General features: G+C 46.0%; 1 protein-coding gene across 1 annotated transcript in view; it reads left to right on the forward strand.

Annotated features, from left to right (window-relative positions):
• Positions 1 to 14636, forward strand: part of LOC123762450 (uncharacterized) — a 234445-nt gene that overhangs the window by 149211 nt on the left and 70598 nt on the right. The gene's annotated exons all lie outside the window — the stretch shown is intronic.

Below are 14636 nucleotides of genomic sequence, written 5' to 3' on the forward strand. Positions count from 1 at the left end.
AACCTAACCAACCCTACCTAATCTAACCTAACCTATCTTTATAGGTTAGGTTAGGTTAGGTAGCCGAAAAAGTTAGGTTAGGTTAGGTAGGTTAGGTAGTCGAAAAACTATTAGTTCATGAAAACTTGGCTTATTAGGCAAATCGGGCCTTGCATAGTAGGCTGAGAAGTGAGTTCTGGCTACTAGGTACGACATATATATATATATATATATGTATATATGACTGAAAACTCACACCCCAGAAGTGACTCGAACCCATACTGCCAGGAGCAACGCAACTGGTATGTACAGGGACGCCTTAATCCGCTTGACCATCACGACCGGACAAAAGGAAGTGATAGCCGAAGCTATATGAACCACTCCCCCGCCGGCACTCGGATGGTAATCTTGGGCATAGCATTTTATCAAATCACCTCATTCTTTGGGGCACACGTGAGGAACACAAATGCAAACAAGCCTGAATGGTCCCCAGGACTATATGCGACTGAAAACTCACACCCCAGAAGTGACTCGAACCCATACTGCCAGGAGCAACGCAACTGGTATGTACAGGGACGCCTTAATCCGCTTGACCATCACGACCGGACAAAAGGAAGTGATAGCCGAAGCTATATGAACCACTCCCCCACCGGCACTCGGATGGTAATCTTGGGCATAGCATTTTATCAAATCACCTCATTCTTTGGGGCACACGTGAGGAACACAAATGCAAACAAGCCTGAATGGTCCCCAGGACTATATGCGACTGAAAACTCACACCCCAGTCGAGTTTTCAGTCACATATTTGCCTAATAAGCCAAGTTTTCATGAATTGTTTTTCGACGACCTAACCTACCTAACCTAACCTAACCTAACTTTTTCGGCTAGCTAACCAAACCTAACCTATAAAGATAGGTTAGGTTAGGTTAGGTAGGGTTGGTTAGGTTCGGTCGTATATCTACGTTAAATTTAACTCCAATAAAAACAAATTGACCTCATACATCATGAAATGGGTAGCTTTATCATTTCATAAGAAAAAAAAAATTAGAAAATATATTAATTCATGAAAACTTGGCTTATTAGGCAAATCGGGCCTTGCATAGTAGGCTGAGAAGTGCATTCTGGCTACTAGGTACGACATATATATATATATATATATATATATATATATATATATATATATATATATATATATATATATATATATATATATATATATATATATAATGTCACGTGGGGGATGGTGGGCCGGGGCTCTGCTAGCACTCAGCTGCTAGGGGCTCAAAAGGCCGAATACTCAGCCCCTCCGACTCCCGGGATTCACCGGAGTCTCCTCGGTCACACAGAAGAGGACCAACAATGCCCACCTCCGCATTTCTTTGCTTCCACCACAAAAGGGGTGCCACTGATTCACCCTGGAAGCCCTTCAGTCAAACACGGGGAAACTGCTGTTAACAGTTCCGGCCTAGACCCGTGGGGGAGTGAAGGAAGACTCAGGCTTACCTTACAACCATAACCTCCCTGAGTCTTGCCTGCCAAACAAAAAAGGTTGCAGGAACTCCTTTCCCGCCTGTCTTCTCTATCTTCTTCTTAGCAAGGTCGCCAGCTGGGTTATTATATCTGCACCCCAGCAATGCAGTTCAGTGGGTGTATTATATATATTGTTTGTAGCCAGAAGCTTGCTACTCCCATAGATCTGCTACTAGACTGTTGGCCCAGGGTACTCTCCCAGGAAGGTCTGTGTGGCTTTACCTCTCTATAGCCACTACGTCAATAGTTGCCACCATTCAGGCCCAGATACTGATCGGATGGCTAAGGGTACACTTTTATGTAAGTCCGTGCTGTCTTTACCACTCTCCAGGCAATAAGAACTGCTATAGAGAACGTAGTGTTCCCTAGGTGGTACTATGATAACCTTCGTGTATGCTCATAGAGAAATATCGTAAATGGAGGCACACTTAAACACAGTGATAAAATGTGCGAATTTACTGATGCAAATTACATGAACACACACAATCACAAGTAATACATGAATATGGAAATATGGATACTAAGTCTGGAGATCGTCAGCCTCTTCTTCCACGACCTCCAACACTCCTTCAACTGGGCAGAAAGACAGGAGTCCCACACTCTCACAGGAGGGCCTCTTCACCACATCGGCGCCTCTTCTTCACTGTCCTGCCATCCATACACACTGTCCCCTCTGACAGTCCTGGACACAAGCTGCCTTGCAGCCTAGTATACTACTAAAGCATTAAAGTCCTGCTGCCACATACATAAGTAACTATTGTGGCCTATCTAGCCTACTCACACAAGGGGTAATGGGAGAGAAAATGATCTACCTTACATTCCTGGCTCACGACGCCTGTCCCTCGATGGTGTGAGGTTCCCACGCTTCCTTGGGTCGATCCTTGACGATCCAGGACGTTCCACAGGTCCTCAGGTGTCGTGGAACCTTCGCGTCGTCGCCGTTCCAATCCCTGAGATTCAGCTGCCCCAATCCTGGTTCATCGATGGGCGCTGAGCTAATCACTATTTTTCCCACACTCGCCCCTTCCACAAGGTGTTGCTCCTTGTCCTAAGCACGGTGTCGTCCTTCCAAGACCCTCAGTGGATGTGACCCGTTCACAGCTAGGCTTGCCCGCCACACCTTTTCTGATCCTCAACGTCCAGCGTCGCCGCCCTACGTCGTCGCCGAATATTTTCCAAGTTTGGCCCTCTTTCGCTCAATAAACTTGGTTCCTTTTGCTTCCCAGAAGCGCGGGGTCTCCAATATATCCGATGGGCTGCAATAGCCAACACTAATCCACCAAGAAAGGCTTGTAGAGCCTCTAATCCTGGAGAGCAGACCGAGGTGCGTCCTGTCGCTTCCAAGGGCGGGTCACTTCTGACGTTGGCGCCGCCCGGGGCACTCGGTGACGTCATGGCGGGCCCTGATTTGTCGCCCGCGACCTAAGTCGGCCAATCCGCGATCGGCTAGTGTCCCTTCCAAAAGGTCATATCTGCATTAGGGGATACTCTTTCATTTTATAACATGGCGCCAATTTCCCTTTATTTACAACTTATAATGTAACTTCCTTCCCTTTACTGGCAGCCGGTCTGGTCGCCACATATATCATTAGACTCCCTGATCCTCAGAGAATCAGTAGGGAGAGCTGATATGACTCTTTAAGCCGGCAAACGAAAGAAATAGGAGAGGGCACCGTAACATACCCCTCCCCTTAAAATAAGAGTCATATCGGAAGAGCGGCACTCAAGAGGGCAACCTATACTCTTGCTCCATCCGTTCCTGAAGTGTCACTCCTCCAGTTGGCGACGTGGCTCGTACCACCTTGCCAGTCACTTGCCTCATTATATCTCCACCTCGCATAGGAACGGGTGTGATGGGTGTTCCCTGAACACCTATAAGAAATCCTCTCTCCGTGGCCACGAGTGTACTCCCACGGTTCGTTACCACTGTAAGATTCAGTGCATGCAGCGCGTCCACCGCGTCGTGCACTCCGAGATAGTCTTGCACTTCCACTGCGTCCTACAGGTACTCCATGTTTCCTCTCATGAGCTCCTCTTCGCCAATCTTCTCTCTTCTCGGTTCCTCTTCTCCCATAGGTGCGTTGTCTCCTCACAGTGGCACTTGTAACCTGTACTCCATCCAGCAGCCTCCTCTCTTCCACACTAGGCTTTTGCGATGGCCCAATGCCCCTCTGGTTAGGCAGGCGCCTACCCTGGGTGTACCTATTCCCTGCTTTCTTCGTATTGCCTTTCCTGTACCATTCGCTCCTTCGTTCCCGACGAACATCTTCACTCCTCCATGAGATTCTTCTCCCTGCAGACGTCTTCTTCGGTTCGTCGTTGGGCTCATCCACCTCCCTGTGGCTCACCTCACCACGGTGGTTCATCTTGCACCTCCAACTATTCATCTGGCTGGCATAGGGTGCACTGCGTCGTGGCTCCTCCACTCTGCCCCTCACTGGCGTTCGCTCATCCACTGAGCTTACTTTATTAACGTTTCTGTGTGGAGGGAGTGCGGTCTGCAGCCTCTTCACCGCCCCAGGCGTTTGTACAGCTGCTCCTCGCCACTCCTCCACACGCATCATCAGGCTTAGTCGGAGGTCCTCGTCGGGGTTTTCCACGACCACCGACGACCTCTCTGCACTCTCGCCCTCGTTGTCGTCGTCTCTGGCGACGTTTCCCCGGGCGAAGTCGGCTTCCTCACTACCATCTGGAACGACCGATACCTCACCTGGCAGGGTTGTACCGCTGCTTGCAACATAGGCACTCCTGGCCCAATCGGGTTGTATCCTGCCTCCTCCGAGGTCATTACCCAGCACCATTTGTACATGCTCTAGGGGTAACTTAGGGGCTACAGCTACTATAGCTTGCTCGACTCCGCAGTCGGCAATCAGCTGTATTTCGTGAAGTGGCAACCTGTATTCCTCCCCCACACTGCGTATCCTCACCACTCCCACAGGTGAATCATTAAATTCCTTGGGGAAAATACTCCTGGTTACCATACTTATGTCAGCACCCGTATCTCGAAGAACGGCAACCTCCACTGGATCTGACTTTCTAAACTTCACGTTGGCCCCGAAAACGAAGGGATGTTCACCCAACTTCATTTCCCAACCATTCACGTTGGGTCCACTATAATATGGGGTGTGAACAAACACTCTCTCCTCTTCCAACATTAGTCCTATACTCCTTTGGCGCTCCTCACACTCGCGGGCATAATGTCCTCTCACACCACAGTTGTAGCATCGGCCACCTTCCCTGGGCGGCCACTCGCCAGTCCCTCTGGCGGTACCACTTGCAGACGTTCCCTGGGTCCTCCTTGGACTCCCTGTCGTCGTGTCCGGGACTGCAGCACTTGCTCCCGAGTTAGGTCCACTGCTCACAGCTTGGGGCTTCCTTCCCGGGTCTCTTGAGCTCTTGAACTGGGTTACTTCATCGGGCACACTACTCTTGGGAGAGTCCCCACCCGTCCTCGCTCCTCCTGAACTCCTAAAGTTCCCTCCCGACCTGGGGTAAGGCGAGTGTCTGGGCGGCCCCTCCCTCCTGAGGTGTAGTGCCTCCTCCAGCATGTCGGCTCGGTCTGCTGCAGCCTTCAGGTCCTTAATACCTGCTTCTCTCAACCTTACTCGCAACTCAGGATGGAGCACTGACATAAACTTCTCCATCACTATCAGTCGTTTGATATCATCCACCGACTCCGCTTCCTCCGCCTTCAACCATCGTAGGAATTTCCGTTCCATATCCCTGGCGGTCTCGGCGTAAGTCTTTCCCGACGCTCTTGTATACTCTCTGAACCGCTTCCGGTAAATCTCCGGAGTCAGCCGGAATGAGTGGAGCACCGCATTCTTAATCGCGTCGTAACTAGTACACTCCTCTAGGTCCAGCATGTTATAGGCTTCCCGGGCCTCACCAGTCAACCTGCCCTGGACCAGAGCAGCCCAATCATCTTCTGGCCACTCCTTCAGAGTTGCTATCCGTTCAAAGTGTTCGAAGAACGCCTCAGCTTCTTGTGGTTCGAACGTAGGTAAGTCACGTTCCCTTACCTTGAGGTCATCTCGCCGTGCAGGTAGTGAGGGCAGACCACGCTCAACGTGACGCAATTCGACTTCTTTCTTTGCCTTTATCTCCTCCAGTCGCAGTTGTCTCTCTCCTTCTTCCCGCTGCAGCCGAGCTTCTCTCTCACGCTCCTCTCGCTGCAGCCGTGCTTCTCGCTCACGCTCCTCTCGCTGAAGCCGTGCCTCTCGCTGCAGCTCAGCCGCACGTTCCTCTCGCTGCATTTGCGCTTCTCTCTCCTCTCGTCGCAGCTGGGCTTCCAGTTGCAACTTCATTATTTCCAGTTGCAGGGTCCTTTTACTACAGCTGGACCTTCCACTGCTCCCATGTTCACTGAGATTTCTCTCCACACTGGTAGGCGCTTGGGGTGGCTCTAGTCGGGACGGTTCACCTTGCGACGGCTCTCCTCGGGACGGCTCCTCTTGAGATGGCCCCTCTCCCGTCGCCTCCTCTCGAGCTGTGAGCTGTGCCATGATCTCTATCCTTCGCTCCGCTACCTTAGTCGTCCTCAACCTGATCCCAAAGTGGTTTGCCACTTGTTGGAGCTGGGCCTTGGCACACTCTTCCAAAATTCTCTCGTCCCTTGTGTCAATAAAGTTCTTTACTTTGTCCTCCTCCATCTCTATATCATTGAGCATACACGACAGCACAGACAAGTTAGTAGGCACTAATTTCACCGTTTCAGTCCCTTAGCCGGTTGAGTAACAGTACTACTGAATTCACTGGCCACACTGTATTAGTACCCTGGCAACACTTGTCATACACACTGTCCCCTCTGACAGTCCTGGACACAAGCTGCCTTGCAGCCTAGTATACTACTAAAGCATTAAAGTCCTGCTGCCACATACATAAGTAACTATTGTGGCCTATCTAGCCTACTCACACAAGGGGTAATGGGAGGGAAAATGATCTACCTTACATTCCTGGCTCACGACGCCTGTCCCTCGATGGTGTGAGGTTCCCACGCTTCCTTGGGTCGATCCTTGACGATCCAGGACGTTCCACAGGTCCTCAGGTGTCGTGGAGCCTTCGCGTCGTCGCCGTTCCAATCCCTGAGATTCAGCTGCCCCAATCCTGGTTCATCGATGGGCGCTGAGCTAATCACTATTTTTCCCACACTCGCCCCTTCCACAAGGCGTTGCTCCTTGTCCTAGGCACGGTGTCGTCCTTCAAAGACCCTCAGTGGATGTGACCCGGTCATAGCTAGGCTTGCCCGCCACACCTTTTCTGACCCTCAACGTCCAGCGTCGCCGCCCTACGTCGTCGCCGAATATTTCCCAAGTTTGGCCCTCTTTCGCTCAATAAACTTGGTTCCTTTTGCTTCCCAGAAGAGCGGGGTCTCCAGTATATCCGATGGGCTGCAATAGCCAGCACTAATCCACCAAGAAAGGCTTGTAGAGCCTCTAATCCTGGAGAGCAGACCGAGGTGCGTCCTGTCGCTTCCACGGGCGGGTCACTTCCGACGTTGGCGCCGCCCAGGGCACTCGGTGACGTCATGGCGGGCCCTGATTTGTCGCCCGCGACCTAAGTCGGCCAATCCGCGATCGGCTAGTGTCCCTTCCAAATGGTCATATCTGCATTAGGGGACACTTTTTCATTTTATACCATGGCGCCAATTTCCCTTTATTTACAACTTATAATGTAACTTCCTTCCCTTTACTGGCAGCCGGTCTGGTCGCCACATATATCATTAGACTCCCTGAACCTCAGAGAATCAGTAGGGAGAGCTGATATGACTCTTTAAGCCGGCAAACGAAAGAAATAGGAGAGGGCTCCGTAACAATATATATATATACATATATATATATATATATATATATATATATATATATATATATATATATATATATATATATATATATATATATATATATATATATATATATATAAACATAGGGGCTGCAGAAGGCTTATTGGCCCATACGAGGCATCTCCTATCTAAACACAAAGATTAATCCAGTGTAATTGGCCTGTTATGTTGGACATTGTCTTCTGTGTTGGCATCGATATGTTCTTGTCTTGTCCTTACTCTCATGGTGGGTAGAGTAAATAGTTCCGTGATTTGGGTGTTCATGGTAGGTCGCTCTATTCTTATGTGAATTGCCTCAAGAATTTGTAATCTTCTTGAATCTTGGGTTTTGTCTATTATATAATATATAATATAATATATAATAGACAAAACCCAAGATTCAAGAAGATTACAAATTCTTGAGGCAATTCACATAAGAATAGAGCGACCTACCATGAACACCCAAATCACGGAACTATTTACTCTACCCACCATGAGAGTAAGGACAAGACAAGAACATATCGATGCCAACACAGAAGACAATGTCCAACATAACAGGCCAATTACACTGGATTAATCTTTGTGTTTAGATAGGAGATGCCTCGTATGGGCCAATAAGCCTTCTGCAGCCCCTATGTTTATCCCTTATGTATCCCCCCATGTTTTCACCTTCATTGTACTATCACCTGACCTAATGCGGGTATAAAATCAACTATATATATATATATATATATATATATATATATATATATATATATATATATATATATATATATATATATATATATATATATATATATATATATATATATATATACATATATATATATATATACATATGTATATATATATATATATATATATATATATATATATATATATATATATATATATATATATATATATATATATATATATATATATATATATACATAGTATATTTTGGTAGCAGTCTTTCCTGTAGACATATATTATTAAATATGACCGAAAAAGTAAGATTAATAATTCTAACACGAATTTTCTCAATCTTTCTTACATTTCTTTTCACTGTTGGAGGTAAATCAAAAATCAATTCTCCAAAAATCATTTTTATTTCTAGTCTGATGCGACACGAGCGCGTTTCTTAAAACTTATTACATTTTCAAAGACTTTTAGTTTACAAATACACAACTGAATAGAACTTACGCATCTCCGATTTTATATCTACATTTGAGTGAGGTGGATGGGGTGAGGTGGCATTAATAGGGTATTAATTTCATCAACACAAGACAGAACAAGAGGTGGCATTAATAGGGTATTAATTTCATCAACACAAGACAGAACACGAAACAATGGGTATTGAATAGAAGTGTTTGTAGAAAGCCTATTGGTCCATATTTCTTGATGCTTCTATATTGGAGCGGAGTCTTGAGGTGGGTAGAATATAGCTGTGTATTAATTGGCTGTTGATTGCTGGTGTTGACTTCTTGATGTGTAGTGCCTCGCAAACATCAAGCCGCCTGCTATCGCTGTATCTATCGATGATTTCTGTGTTGTTTACTAGGATTTCTCTGGTGATGGTTTGGTTGTGGGAAGAGATTATATGTTCCTTAATGGAGCCCTGTTGCTTATGCATCGTTAAACGCCTAGAAAGAGATGTTGTTGTCTTGCCTATATACTGGTGTTTTTGGAGCTTACGGTCCCCAAGAGGGCATTTGAAGGCATAGACGACGTTTGTCTCTTTTAAAGCGTTCTGTTTTGTGTCTGGAGAGTTTCTCATGAGTAGGCTGGCCGTTTTTCTGGTTTTATAGTAAATAGTCAGTTGTATCCTCTGATTTTTGTCTGTAGGGATAACGTTTCTATTAACAATATCTTTCAGGACCCTTTCCTCCGTTTTATGAGCTGTGGAAAAGAAGTTCCTGTAAAATAGTCTAATAGGGGGTATAGGTGTTGTGTTATTTGTCTCTTCAGAGGTTGCATGGCGTTTCACTTTCCTTCTTATGATGTCTTCGACGAAACCATTGGAGAAGCCGTTGTTGACTAGGACCTGCCTTACCCTACAGAGTTCTTCGTCGACTTGCTTCCATTCTGAGCTGTGGCTGAGAGCACGGTCGACATATGCGTTAACAACACTCCTCTTGTACCTGTCTGGGCAGTCGCTGTTGGCATTTAGGCACATTCCTATGTTCGTTTCCTTAGTGTAGACTGCAGTGTGGAAATCTCCGCTCTTTTCCATGACTGTTACATCTAGAAAGGGCAGCTTCCCATCCTTTTCCATCGAGAACATACCAGAAAATATTCTGAGGAAACTACTCCAAGCTTGTACTAAAGAGGCACCCTTCTTGAGCCCGGATGGGCACATGTATAAGCAAGTAGATGGGGTCGCCATGGGTTCTCCCCTAGGTGTCCTGTTTGCAAATTTCTACATGGGTACCATCGAGCAAAAAGTCTTAGTCGACATGAACTTGAAACCGGCCATATACTGCAGGTATGTTGACGACATTTTTACACAGGTACCTGATGTCAGACATCTGCAGGAGCTGAAGGAGGCATTTGAGCAGAGTTCCGTGCTGCGTTTCACTTACGAGATGGAAAAGGATGGGAAGCTGCCCTTTCTAGATGTAACAGTCATTTACGTAATAATAATTAACGTAAAGACTTATTACGTTTCGTAAAACGTAATAAGTTTTACGAAACGCGCCCGTGTCGCGTCAGACTAGAAATAAAAATGAATTTTGGAGAAGTGATTTTTTATTTACCTCCAACAGTGAAGCATAATGTACGAAAGATTGAGAAAATTCGTGTTAGAATTATTAATCTTACTTTTTCGGTCATATTTAATAAAATATGTCTACAGGAAAGACTGCTACCAAAATATACTAATGTTAAAGTACACGACCCAGCAGCAAGGAATCAAGCCTTCACGATAAAATATCGCCAGGATCTGATTCGTGATCAGATATACAAGGCAGAGAATGAAATCAAAGACAAAAAAACGCAACTACTTCATGCTACAAACGAGTGGAGAAATAGCAACATCGACCATAGTATCCGTACCCGCATTGAACAACACCTCGACATCCTCACAGACCAACATCACCTCAGCACTGAAACAAGGATTATCAAGAAACTAACAACATTATATGGAGGACCTATGGCAATTCCACGACCAAGAGATGGCTTCCTGAACCTTGCAGGAATTATCCTCACTGAGGACCAAGTCACTCTCCTAAATCTGGGCATAAACTGTCATGTTATGTCCAGACCGAGTGAAATGGCCCGGAAAGTGGAGTTGGAAATTCTGTTGGACGACATATTCGACCTCGAGACACAAAAGAAGGTCACTACCAAAGATACCTTACAAGCAGAACTTATTGCAGAAGGAGGAAAGAATCGAGGCAACTACAGAAGCACCATACTGTCCCCCGAGCTTAGAGCGGCAGCTAAAAGCCTTCGTGAGAACAAGGAGATAGTTGTCAGGAGAGGTGACAAGTCGCCAATATATGTCATTCTTAAAAAAGACGAATATCTGGCGAAAATGAACATCATACTCTCTGACCAAACTAAGTTCCAAAGGGTAACGAAGGACACTACAGCCGAATTAAAAGCAAAGGTCAACAAACTGATCGAAACTGTGAACGCCAAGAAATCCGGACTCCACCTGCCAAAGATCATTGGGGAATATAAACCTGGATATGCGTATGGAAATGTCAAGACGCACAAGCCTGGAAACCCACTTCGGCCAATCATTAGCCAGATACCCACACCCACGTACAGATTGGCGAAGCGACTCAACGGCCTGCTGACTCCTTATGTTCCTTGCGCCTTCAGCCTGAAGTCTCCAAAGGAATTTGTGGACTTACTGCGGGGCGCACGGGCCACAGGGATAAGAGCCTCGTTGGACGTAGAATCGCTGTTTACCAACGTACCTGTGGACGAGACAATCGGAATGATAGCCGACAGAGTGTATCGTGATCCAGCCTGTACTCCTCTTGACATGCCAGAAAGTATTCTGAGGAAACTACTCCAAGCTTGTACTAAAGAGGCACCCTTCTTGAGCCCGGATGGGCACATGTATAAGCAAGTAGATGGGGTCGCTATGGGTTCTCCCCTAGGTGTCCTGTTTGCAAACTTCTACATGGGTACCATCGAGCAAAAAGTCTTAGTCGACATGAACTTGAAACCGGCCATATACTGCAGGTATGTTGACGACATTTTTACACAGGTACCTGATGTCAGACATCTGCAGGAGCTGAAGGAGGCATTTGAGCAGAGTTCCGTGCTGCGTTTCACTTACGAGACGGAAAAGGATGGGAAGCTGCCTTTTCTAGATGTAACAGTCATGGAAAAGGGCGGAGGTTTCCACACTGCAGTCTACACAAAGGAAACAAACATAGGAATGTGCCTAAATGCCAACAGCGACTGCCCTGACAGGTACAAGAGGAGTGTTGTTAACGCATACGTCGACCGTGCTCTCAGCCACAGCTCAGAATGGAAGCAAGTCGACGAAGAACTCTGTAGGGTAAGGCAGGTTCTAGTCAATAACGGCTTCTCCAATGGTTTCATCGAAGACATCATAAGAAGGAAAGTGAAAAGCCATGCAACCTCCGAAGAGACAACTAACACAACACCTATACCCCCTATTAGACTATTTTACAGGAACTTCTTTTCCACAGCTCATAAAACAGAGGAAAGGGTCCTGAAAGATATTGTTAATAGAAACGTTATCCCTACAGACAAAAATCAGAGGATACAACTGACGATTTACTATAAAACCAGAAAAACGGCCAGCCTACTCATGAGAAACTCTCCAGACACGAAACAGAACGCTTTAAAAGAGACTAACGTCGTCTATGCCTTCAAATGCCCACTTGGGGACTGTAAGCTCCAAAAAACCCAGTATATAGGCAAGACAACAACATCTCTTTCTAGGCGTTTAACGATGCATAAACAACAGGGCTCCATTAAGGAACATATAATCTCTTCCCATAACCAAACCATCGCCAGAGAAATCCTAGTAAACAACACAGAAATCATCGATAGATACAGCGATAGCAGGCGGCTCGACGTTTGCGAGGCACTACACATCAAGAAGTCAACACCAGCAATCAACAGCCAATTATTGCACAACTATATTCTACCCACCTCAAGACTCCGCTCCAATATAGAAGCATCAAGAAATATGGACCAATAGGCTTTCTACAAACACTTCTATTCAATATCCATTGTTTCGTGTTCTGTCTTGTGTTGATACTTTTAATACCCTATTAATATCCTCTAATGCCACATCATCCTTCCCACCTTACTCAAATGTAATGCCACATCACCCTTCCCACCTCACTCAAATGTAGATATAAAATCAGGGAAACGCAAGTTCTAATCAGTTGTGTATTTGTGAAGTCTTTGAAAATGTAATAAGTTTTACGAAACGCGCCCGTGTCGCGTCAGACTAGAAATAAAAATGAATTTTGGAGAAGTGATTTTTGATTTACCTCCAACAGTGAAGCATAATGTACGAAAGATTGAGAAAATTCGTGTTAGAATTATTAATCTTACTTTTTCGGTCATATTTAATAAAATATACATATGTATATATATACATATGTATATATATACATATGTATATATATACATATGTATATATGTATATATACATATGTATATATATATATATATATGTATATATATATATATATATATATATATATATATATATATATATATATATGTATATATTGTTACGGTGCCCTCTCCTATTTCTTTCGTTTGCCGGCTTAGAGAGTCATATCAGCTCTCCCTACTGATTCTCTGAGGTTCAGGGAGTCTAATGATATATGTGGCGACCAGACCGGCTGCCAGTAAAGGGCAGGAAGTTACATTATAAGTTGTAAATAAAGGGAAATTGGCGCCATGGTATAAAATGAAAGAGTATCCCCTAATGCAGATATGACCTTTTGGAAGGGACACTAGCCAATCGCGGATTGGCAGACTTAGGTCGCGGGCGACAAATCAGGGCCCGCCATGACGTCACCGAGTGCCCCGGGCGGCGCCAACGTCAGAAGTGACCCGCCCTTGGAAGCGACAGGACGCACCTCGGTCTGCTCTCCAGGATTAGAGGCTCTACAAGCCTTTCTTGGTGGATTAGTGCTGGCTATTGCAGCCCATCGGATATATTGGAGACCCCGCGCTTCTGGGAAGCAAAAGGAACCAAGTTTATTGAGCGAAAGAGGGCCAAACTTGGAAAATATTCGGCGACGACGTAGGGCGGCGACGCTGGACGTTGAGGGTCAGAAAAGGTGTGGCGGGCAAGACTAGCTGTGACTGGGTCACATCCACTGAGGGTCTTGGAAGGACGACACCGTGCCTAGGACAAGGAGCAACGCCTTGAGGAAGGGGCGAGTGTGGGAAAAATAGTGATTAGCTCAGCGCCCATCGATGAACCAGGATTGGGGCAGCTGAATCTCAGGGATTGGAACGGCGACGACGCGAAGGCTCCACGACACCTGAGGACCTGTGGAACGTCTTGGATCGTCAAAGATCGACCCAAGGAAGAGTGGGAACCTCACACCATCGAGGGACAGGCGTCCTGAGCCAGGAATGTAAGGTAGATCATTTTCCCTCCCATTACCCCTTGTGTGAGTAGGCTAGATAGGCCACAATAGTTACTTATGTATGTGGCAGCAGGACTTTAATACTTTAGTAGTATACTAGGCTGCAAGGCAGCTTGTGTCCAGGACTGTCAGAGGGGACAGTGTGTATGGATGGCAGGACAGTGAAGAAGAGGCGCCGATGTGGTGAAGAGGCCCTCCTGTGAGAGTGTGGGACTCCTGTCTTTCTGCCCAGTTGAAGGAGTGTTGGAGGTCGTGGAAGAAGAGGCTGACGATCTCCAGACTTAGTATCCATATTTCCATATTCATGTATTACTTGTGATTGTGTTTGTTCATGTAATTTGCATCAGTAAATTCGCACATTTTATCACTGTGTTTAAGTGTGCCTCCATTTACGATATTTCTCTATGAGCATACACGAAGGTTATCATAGTACCACCTAGGGAACACTACGTTCTCTATAGCAGTTCTTATTGCCTGGAGAGTGGTAAAGACAGCACGGACTTACATAAAAGTGTACCCTTAGCCATCCGATCAGTATCTGGGTCTGAATGGTGGCAACTATTGACGTAGTGGCTATAGAGAGGTAAAGCCACACAGACCTTCCTGGGAGAGTACCCTGGGCCAACAGTCTAGTAGCAGATCTATGGGAGTAGCAAGCTTCTGGCTACAAACAATATATATAATACACCCACTGAACTGCATTGCTGGGGTGCAGA

Source organism: Procambarus clarkii, chromosome 2 (genome assembly GCF_040958095.1).
Source record: "Procambarus clarkii isolate CNS0578487 chromosome 2, FALCON_Pclarkii_2.0, whole genome shotgun sequence".
NCBI lineage: Eukaryota > Metazoa > Arthropoda > Malacostraca > Decapoda > Cambaridae > Procambarus > Procambarus clarkii.